Source organism: Narcine bancroftii, chromosome 4, assembly GCF_036971445.1.
Source record: "Narcine bancroftii isolate sNarBan1 chromosome 4, sNarBan1.hap1, whole genome shotgun sequence".
Taxonomy (NCBI): domain Eukaryota; kingdom Metazoa; phylum Chordata; class Chondrichthyes; order Torpediniformes; family Narcinidae; genus Narcine; species Narcine bancroftii.
Genome location: NC_091472.1, coordinates 124,851,126 through 124,860,509, shown reverse-complemented (window position 1 = coordinate 124,860,509; position 9,384 = coordinate 124,851,126).

The window sequence follows — 9,384 nt, the reverse complement described above, 5'->3', positions numbered from 1 at the left end:
GTTAGCACACTTTGCACTACACATCTGTTTAAAAAAAAAAATATTGCCTAGGTGTTCAATGTCATATCAAGCCTCCATAAACTCCTATGAAAATAGACGTGCTTCTTTCAGGGTGACATTATTACGTTGGGTCAAGGAAAAGTCCTCTGTCATAGTGCCTCCCAGGAATTTAAATTTGGTCACTATCTCCACCTTTTTTATTCCTTCCTCCCAACTTCCCCCCCCCCCCCACACACACACACACACACACACACACACACACACACACACACACACACACACACACACACACACACACACACACACACACACACACACACACACACACACACACACACACACACACACACACACACACACACACACACACACGATTACTGGATACCACATCTTTCATTTTCTCTTCCTAAAGTCCTCAATCAGCTCCTTGATTTTGGTGACATTGAGTGACATTTTGTGATTCTCATTCAAAACTAGTCTTGAGTGTTCTGCTGTCATTTGGATCCAGGTTTTCTATTTGGTATTGTTGGATCTGCATCAATCCTTCTCAAGACTACTGCTCATTTAAAATCTATGATGCTAATTGGACAATCCAAAGACTGGACACACCAGATCAAGGATGAACCCGGTGCAAACTACTTTGATGAAGGGCTCAAGCCCAAAACGTCGGTTCTGTATCTGGTCCTTTGCTACATAAAGGTCACTGTTTGACCTGCTGAGCTTTTCCAGTATTTTGCATTTTTATTTCAACCACGGGATCGACAGAATTTTGTGATCAACTCCTGTGCAAACTAATGGAAGAAAGCCTGTGCTTGTAGCCTTTTATTCCAATGTTGGTAGTGTGGGGAGGATTGGAAGCTGGGCAGTTAAAAACAAGTAGATCAAAATGGGCTGCTATACCTTTTTTTAAAAAAAGTTAAATCTTGGGTTGGGGGAAAGACTACTACTTCAATATTGTCCACTGGGATTTCTTTCCAGGTGAAGTTGTCCAATATAGATGATCAAAGGAACAGCCACATTGTATGACAGATGGAGAAAATATCAGAAAGACAAAGAATAAATCAAACCAGGGATCCAAGGAGAACCTCCCACTTTAACTCTGTGGGAAGCCTGCCTGTTGTACCATTTGACAGAGGGAGAACCTCACTGATGCCAACTAGTTACCTATTAAATTAGAAAATTAACTGCACAATTCAAAAATAGCATTATAGTTAGTAGAGGAATCATTTGTGAATGGGGGTGGGGGGGGGATATAAAAGATTGCCATGCACATGGAGGCTGAAGGTCCCATTTCTGTGATGGTAACTTGAGTTATAGCAGCTAGGACTTCATTTTCCATTGCTCTGTGTTTTCCATTAAAAGGATATTTTAAGTAGGGTAAGTTGTGCATAAACCAGACGTGTTTGCTATTAGTCGATAAGTACTAGCAGCCTCCCTTTCTTCCGCCCTCATGTGAAACTAGGCAGTAAATATCAGGTAATTGTTCAAATGTAGAAAGCATCCAAGCTGAGCAGAGCATTTTCAGCCAAAACTCTCACTTAGACTAGTTACAATTTCCCCAGCTGAGATAGCATGTATCCAGAGAAGCACAACAGGAAAACCATAATGGAAATTCAACCCCAGTGTCTTGGGTCAGGCAAAGGCCATATGCAGGTGTGCTGCTTCTGATTAAGTCTGTGGCATGAAAGACTAATCTTGATTTCACTGGGTGGAATCCAGTGTGAAGAATGGATGCCAGGACAAGGGTCCAATTGCTGCATAATCTGCACATTTGTAGACATGTTAATGTCCATTGGGAAATTTGCTCTTTGCAAAGCAGAAGGATCAGTGGATCTGAACATTTTGCTACCTTGTGGTCTGCTTGTTAGGAGTCGAGTCAACTGGCCTCACTAATTGATGGTTCATTGGTTGCTTGAGCTCTGTTCATGAAACCATGGCAACAAATTACCTGCAGATATAATACTTTTCAGCTGGATTTTCATTTTATCTTTTTTTTTCTGGCTTTAAACTGCCTTAAAATGGCATCAACAGCAAGCAACATCCCAAATTCATATGCCATGAGATTTTCAACCTTGCTAGTTTGACCAACAGTTCTTGCTAACTCTCAACAATTTTTAGGAACAACACTTCATCTTCCCAGGGTTAGTCTTACAAACTGTGTTTATAATGAATCAGTGTATTTAAAGGGCCAGCATTTGAACTCCATTATTTGTGCTCACTGAAGTTTATAACCTTCATCTTTCCTTTGATTGCTTAGTCTTAAAAGGTCAGGGTCACAATCATTCTCAGCATCCTTTACTCGGAATTATTCCAGGCTCTTGTGCTGATCTCTGCCGTCGTCATGTGTTGCATGAGACAGCTGTACCAGAAAGGGGCAAGAGGCAGCAAATGCTGGAAAATGGACCAAAAAATTGAATGCTGGAGGAATTCCAATCCTGGCATCTGCAGAGGTAATCTGGTTGAAGGCTGGAACCAGGACTGAGTGTAGAGGGAAGATTGTATTAAGAGATGAAGGGGAGAGGTGAGATGGGTTAATGCTGGCTATCTATGCTCTCAATTCTGATACAAGGTTTCAACCCAAAACATTAGATTTTGTTCATATTTTGAAGAAGGGTTCAGGTCTGAAACATTAGTTATATATTGCCTCCTGTGGATAATGCAAGACCTGAGTTCCTGCAGTGTTTTTACTACAATCACAGTGTCTGCAGACTTCCATGCTTCAGCTATTCTTTATCTCCATAGAGTTGCTGCTTGATGCACTTGAGTTTTCACCAGAAGTTTTTTTTTTGTTGCAGAGAGGCAGGTTGCCCAAACATCAGACATCATCGACTTTGCCTTCAGCTCCAGGAGCAGGCATTGTAGGTACAGTTTTTCTTGCATCCATTCCCAAAGTGCAGACATTCAGCTTGCACTCATTTCCTTGTTGCCAGAAGCTGTAACCCTTGAGGGCCTCAGTGCACCCTTGCACAAAAGGATCACGTCATGCAGGCATGGTTCTTGCCTGATCATCTAGGTTTTTCCTGATGCCTTGAAAGCATTCTTCCAAACCCTCCCATCATTACAATTTCCTTTCAATAAAGAACTGTAGTATTTTCCCTTTAAGAGTTATCTTCAGAGAAGGCACCTTATGAGTTAAGTGCTAGCAACTGTGAGATCTTGAAACCTATCAATATGGAACATTGTTGAAACCAAAAAATGTCAATTTCAGCACTGTTTTACACAGGGGGATTTGACAGCGCTTGCCACGAGCTTGGCAGTGGAAGTTTTGCCCTTTATATGACTTACAAACAGCATTAAGAAACCAAAAGTACCAAAAAAAATGCACTGAGCAATTGCTAGGACATAATGTCAGGAAATACTTGATAAAAGTCTCAAAAAAAAACTTTTACTCAAGATTGATTTTTTAAAAAATTTGAAGTACCTGTATAGAAATGTATGGTATTAATTTTGATCTTGTCATTGAGGTTGTGGTAAACCACTGTTATACTATGAGTGGCTGCTGCCGGCTGAACATGCCTCCTGAGACTGATCCTACCCATAGCCCTTTGCTTGTCCCCATTCCTCTCTGCCTCGATCAGTCAATGAGCTTGATGAGTGTTCTAGTCTATAGATAATAAAAGCCTGATTGCTTCACAACCCCGATCTGTTGTGATTATTGATGGTGGTTCAGAGGTCAAAATGATTTTTGCTTGAATCTTAGTGAACATTTCTGTGCCCTGGACCTGAGGGTCTCTAGAGAGATCAAAAAGGGGTGCAGACATCGCCTCATATCACACACCGGGAAAAGTAATTATTTCTCCACACACCAATTAGCCCTGAGCACAGATTTAAATTTTAAATTTAGAAATACAGCATGGTAGCAGGCCTTCCGGCCCATGAGCCCATGCCACCTAGTTGACCTACAATCCCCGTATGCTCTGAGGAAACCAGAGTGCCCAGAGGAAACGCACATATGGGGACAAGGGGAGAACGTAGTCTTATAATTGTATTTGCTTACACTACTACTTGTGGAGCCCATTCCAAGAACCCATCACTTATATTTTAAAAAAAAAAAAAATCCGAGTATGTCTTCTTTTTAAATTCTCCACCCTTAAACGCATATCCTCTGGTATGTGATGCTTTTACCCTAGGGGGAAAAGGATTCTGACTGGCTACCTCTTCAAAGACTCCCATGATTTTATAAACTATTGTGTTGCACTTTTGTCTTTACTTTTCAACATTATCCAAGTTTCCATTGGAAAAATCGTCACTACAAATCTTACAAGCTGTGAGAAACTGGCATATTTTAGTTATTCATGAAAGATGTTTTAAAAAGCAATCTCTGCATTGGAGTTTCCTTTTCAGAAAGAGTTTCACTGCTAGGAATCAACAAAAGAGACCGTCTAACCACCTGGAGAATAAATTTCACCTTTAGGAACCATTTGGATGAAGCAGCTTATCTTGAAGTTTTTTACAAAGTGGAAGCTGTTGCATCAAGGCAAATAATTTGTGGTGCAGGGAGGCTATAAACAGAGAGCAGCAAAATTATCATTACAAAAGGGTAGTATTATGGAAAATTGGAGATCAGCTTTTGAATCTCCGTCTATCTCTTCCTATGAGTAAAAGAGAAAAGCCTTAGACTCAATGATTGAAGTAAAAACAGAATGCCGGAGAAACTCAGCAGGTCAAAGAGTGTACTTTATATAGCAGAGATAAAGATACGTCACCAACCTTTTGGCCCTGAGCCCTTCATCAAGTTATCTTCCTGTAGCAGGTTGCCAAGCAGTTGCAACAGTCTGCAAAGACCGGCCTGAATTCTTCCTCCCATGTGGTAAATAGTAAATATTTTGTGTGTTTCACATTCACAAGGAGGATTGGGTGCTGATAGTGTGAGAATAAATTGGATGTAATCTGCTGTCACTCCAGACTAAAAGATGTAGGAGGGTCAAAATAGGCTGTGCTCTGATCACATGTACACTTTCATCAATAACACTGCAAATGGACTGAAGGCAATTTCAGTGGAGACCGTTATTTAGATGAACAAACTTCATGTGAGCAACTACTTTGTGTGAAATTAGCCTCCAAAGTCATTTTTAATGGAAAGAGGAGTGAACTCTTGGGTGCTCTGTCATTCAATTCGATCATGGCCAATCTCTTACCTCGTGTTACTTTCCTACTCTAACCTTGTCCTTTTGATTTTTCTAAATTAGAAAATAAATCTGTCTCTATACTCAAAGAGCCAAGCCTTCCCATTAAATTTTAATGATTGAGTATCCTATTGATGAAGACGTTTCCTCTCTGCCTTAACCTGAACAGTTATCGTCTTATTTTGAGAATGACCTTCACTTGAGGATGCTCTACGCAAGGGGAACAATTATCTCTGTATCCATCCTGTCAACACATTTGGAATGGAAGCTCAATTCTCCTGCTGGCTTTCCTACCTGCTTCCCTTATCCTTTTTTCTTTAACCCCCACCCTATACTCTCTATAAATACCACAGCCAGGTTTATTCCCATCAACCTGTTTTATGCAGTGGTCATTTCTACCCTTTCACAGAAAGGCATCCTTGTTGAACAGTCCATTGCCAGCTTCAGGTAATTGTATAAAAGTAGAAAATGCTGGAGATAATCATAGTCATGCAACACCTTCAAGTTTATCGTTATCTGATTGTACATGTCTGATGTACAATACAACCTGATGAAACAGTATCTCCAGACCATTGTGCACACAAGCAGACACACAGTAAACTCAGCACACAAATGACATATTTAGGTAGTGATCCAAAATAAATGTATATAGAAATAATTTGGAGGTGTTTAGGTTTGTTCAACAGTCTCATCACCTGCAGGAGGAAGCCTGGCAGTCCTGGTTTTTAAGCTGCTGTATCTCTGTGTCCCAAATATATTGTGGACTGGATGGTTAGGGTCCTCACAGATTCTCTTTAAGCACTAGTCCCTGTAGATGTCGTTGATAGAGAAAAGGGGATACAAATGATCTTCTCTGTAGATCTACCATACCACACTATGATGCAGCCAGCTAGGACATTGTCTATTGTTCTCATCTGGAATGTTGTTAGGATGGTGGCCAATAACCTTACGCTCCGTTAGGAAGTGTAGGAGCTGCTGTGCCTTCCTGACTAATGAGGTGTTGAGTGTCCATTGATATGTAGTGGGAATTGGTCCTTAGTCCTGAAACCACAATTATCTCCTTTGTCTTGTCCTCATTGAGACTAAGGTTGTTGCTCTTGCACCACTGTATAAGCCTACCAACCTTCTCTCAGTAAGCTGACTCATTATTTTTACCAATGAGGCCAACTACCATTGTGTCACATGCAAACTTGATTCTGAACTTGGCAGTACAGTTGTGAGGTAGCAGCGTGAACAGTAGTGGGCAGAGCACACAGCCCTGAGGTACGGCAGTGCTCATTGTGATTGGACTTGAGGTTTTGCTGCCAACCCGGACAGATTGATCTTTCAATCAAGAAGTCCAACATCCAATTGCACAGAGGGAAACTGAGTCTCAGTGAGGACAGTTTATCCACCAGCCTCTGAGGTATGATTGCTTTGAAATCTGAGCTAGAATCAATGAACAACATCAATAGGAGCTCTACTGAGAGCATCCTGGTTGGCTGCACCACAGTGTGATGGAACAGCATTTTCCCATGGGCAGTAAGACTGCTGAATGATCGCTCTAATCGTCTGAGACTCTCTGATTCATGAAACGATTTCTTTATTTATATTTGCGGTAGAAGTCAAAAAATCTGGATGCCAGAAATCTAGACCACCTGAGACTCCAGATTTTTTGAAAATTCTCAAACTTTTAAAAAGTAGTGGTCTTTTGTGTGCGTTCATGTGCAAGTGCCAACAGATAGACAGCGGCGACATTGACCACGCCTAATACAGGTAATCGTATCACAAAAATTCATTTATACACTGTATTTTTCTTTTACAATGTTCAATTTTAAACATAATTTCAAGCATTACACTTTTTTGTAGTGAAAAAAATTTGTTACATTTTTGTCTTATTTTTCATTAAAACTATTTGTTTTGAAAACTGAAGCATGCTGTATTTGCTAATGAATAAACTACCAAAATTTACCAGTTCATCTCTTCTCTATTACTCCTTAAATTTGAATTTTAAAAGTACTGCTGGAAAATCCAAAAATCTGGACTGACCGAATTCCAGAGTAGTCTTGATTTTAGGACTTCTACTGAATAATTACTTGTCCTGCAGATGTATTGTTTGTCTGTATGTGTGTTTATGTCTGATTGTGTGCCTAGGTGTTTTGCACTGAGGACCAGTGAACGCTGTTTTGTTGGGTTGTACTTGGACAATCAGATGATAATAAACTTGACAATTTGTTCGGGAGACTAATATTCGCTATCAGTAAAAATTTTCCAGCGCCCCTTACAGCCAGAGAAAGTGAAGCAAAAGAGTTCCTTCAGGTTCACTGAATTTCAATGGCATCTCCTCCAGCACTCCGGCAGCCACATGGCCTTCAGACCGGACCATCAGCAACCCAAGCTCCAGATGCATACCTCTGACATGATCAGGAGGCCTCCCAAACCATCTCATATCCTAGCTCTGAAACTAGTACTTCTTCAGCCACATGGCCTTCAGACCAGACCATCAGCAACCCAAGCCCCAGATGCATACCTCTGACATGATCCAAAGCCTTCTCGTATCCGAGTTCTGAAACTAGTACCTGTTCAGCCAATCTCAAGCCAGACTCCAGAAGTCTGCAGTCTGGTGTGAGTTCTTTGACTGCAGTCATCCACAGCCTGTGTGGATTCCTCGCTTCAAGTCATCACTTCCCCAGATTCTGCAACTCTTCATGGCCTCTGCCGATCATCGCCACTGCCATTGTGGGCTCAGACCCAGTCGCAGGTCTTTAAAATAAACAACCATCAGGTCTTTTAATGGGCCATTTAAAGCCCGTACCAAGCTGATGGCAGTTGGACTGGGTGGTTGGACCCTGCGGGGGGAACACTGAAACGAAGTTCCCAGTTCTCTGCGGGCCTGCACCACCGGCAGTGCTCCTGTTACACCAGCTCTGACAGTTCTGCCATTTTTTTCCCCAACATCTACAGCTATTTGCTTTTCTTCTTTGGCTTGGCTTCGCGGACGAAGATTTATGGAGGGGGTAAAAGTCCACGTCAGCTGCAGGCTCGTTTGTGGCTGACAAGTCCGATGCGGGACAGGCAGACACGGTTGCAGTGGCTGCAGGGGAAAATTGGTTGGTTGGGGTTGGGTGTTGGGTTTTTCCTCCTTTGCCTTTTGTCAGTGAGGTGGGCTCTGCGGTCTTCTTCAAAGGAGGTTGCTGCCCGCCAAACTGTGAGGCGCCAAGATGCACGGTTTGAGGCGATATCAGCCCACTGGCGGTGGTCAATGTGGCAGGCACCAAGAGATTTCTTTAGGCAGTCCTTGTACCTTTTCTTTGGTGCACCTCTGTCACGGTGGCCAGTGGAGAGCTCGCCATATAACACGATCTTGGGAAGGCGATGGTCCTCCATTCTGGAGACGTGACCCATCCAGCGCAGCTGGATCTTCAGCAGCGTGGACTCGATGCTGTCGACCTCTGCCATCTCGAGTACTTCGACGTTAGGGATGAAAGCGCTCCAATGGATGTTGAGGATGGAGCGGAGACAACGCTGGTGGAAGCGTTCTAGGAGCCGTAGGTGATGCCGGTAGAGGACCCATGATTCGGAGCCGAACAGGAGTGTGGGTATGACAACGACTCTGTATACGCTTATCTTTGTGAGGTTTTTCAGTTGGTTGTTTTTCCAGACTCTTTTGTGTAGTCTTCCAAAGGCGCTATTTGCCTTGGCGAGTCTGTTGTCTATCTCATTTGCTTTTAGACCTACATAGATTGGATAATAAAAGCAGGTTAACTGATCTGATTGCACATTTCAAACTACCCTAAAATCAAAATTGCTTTTGGAAGTTAGTTTTTGTGTTTCTGTCATAAATGCTTGTATCCACATTTTTCATGGAAACTGCCTTTATAAATTTGCACAGTGTCATTGCCACTTCCTGCCAGTAAGAGCACATGCACCTTCACTAAGGAAAATGTTTTGTAAGTTTACATTGGTATCATTATAAATTCAGAGAAACACGAAAGTCTGCAGGTGCGGATATTGTAGTGAAAATACAGAAATGCTGAAGGTACTCAGCAGGTCTCACTATGTTTATATTAGACGTATATTGCAACTGATGTTATATCGACATTATACATTCGCAATTTTTTTCTGGAAAAAGTTAAACAGGAAAAAGTTAAACAGAAACAATCTTTTTAAAAATGATAGATTATGAAGTATAGTGGTATAATTTAACTAAATGGCTCTCCTTTCTGTGCAATTCTAATGGTTTAAAAAAAACATGTTGGTCACTTCTAATGTACAGACT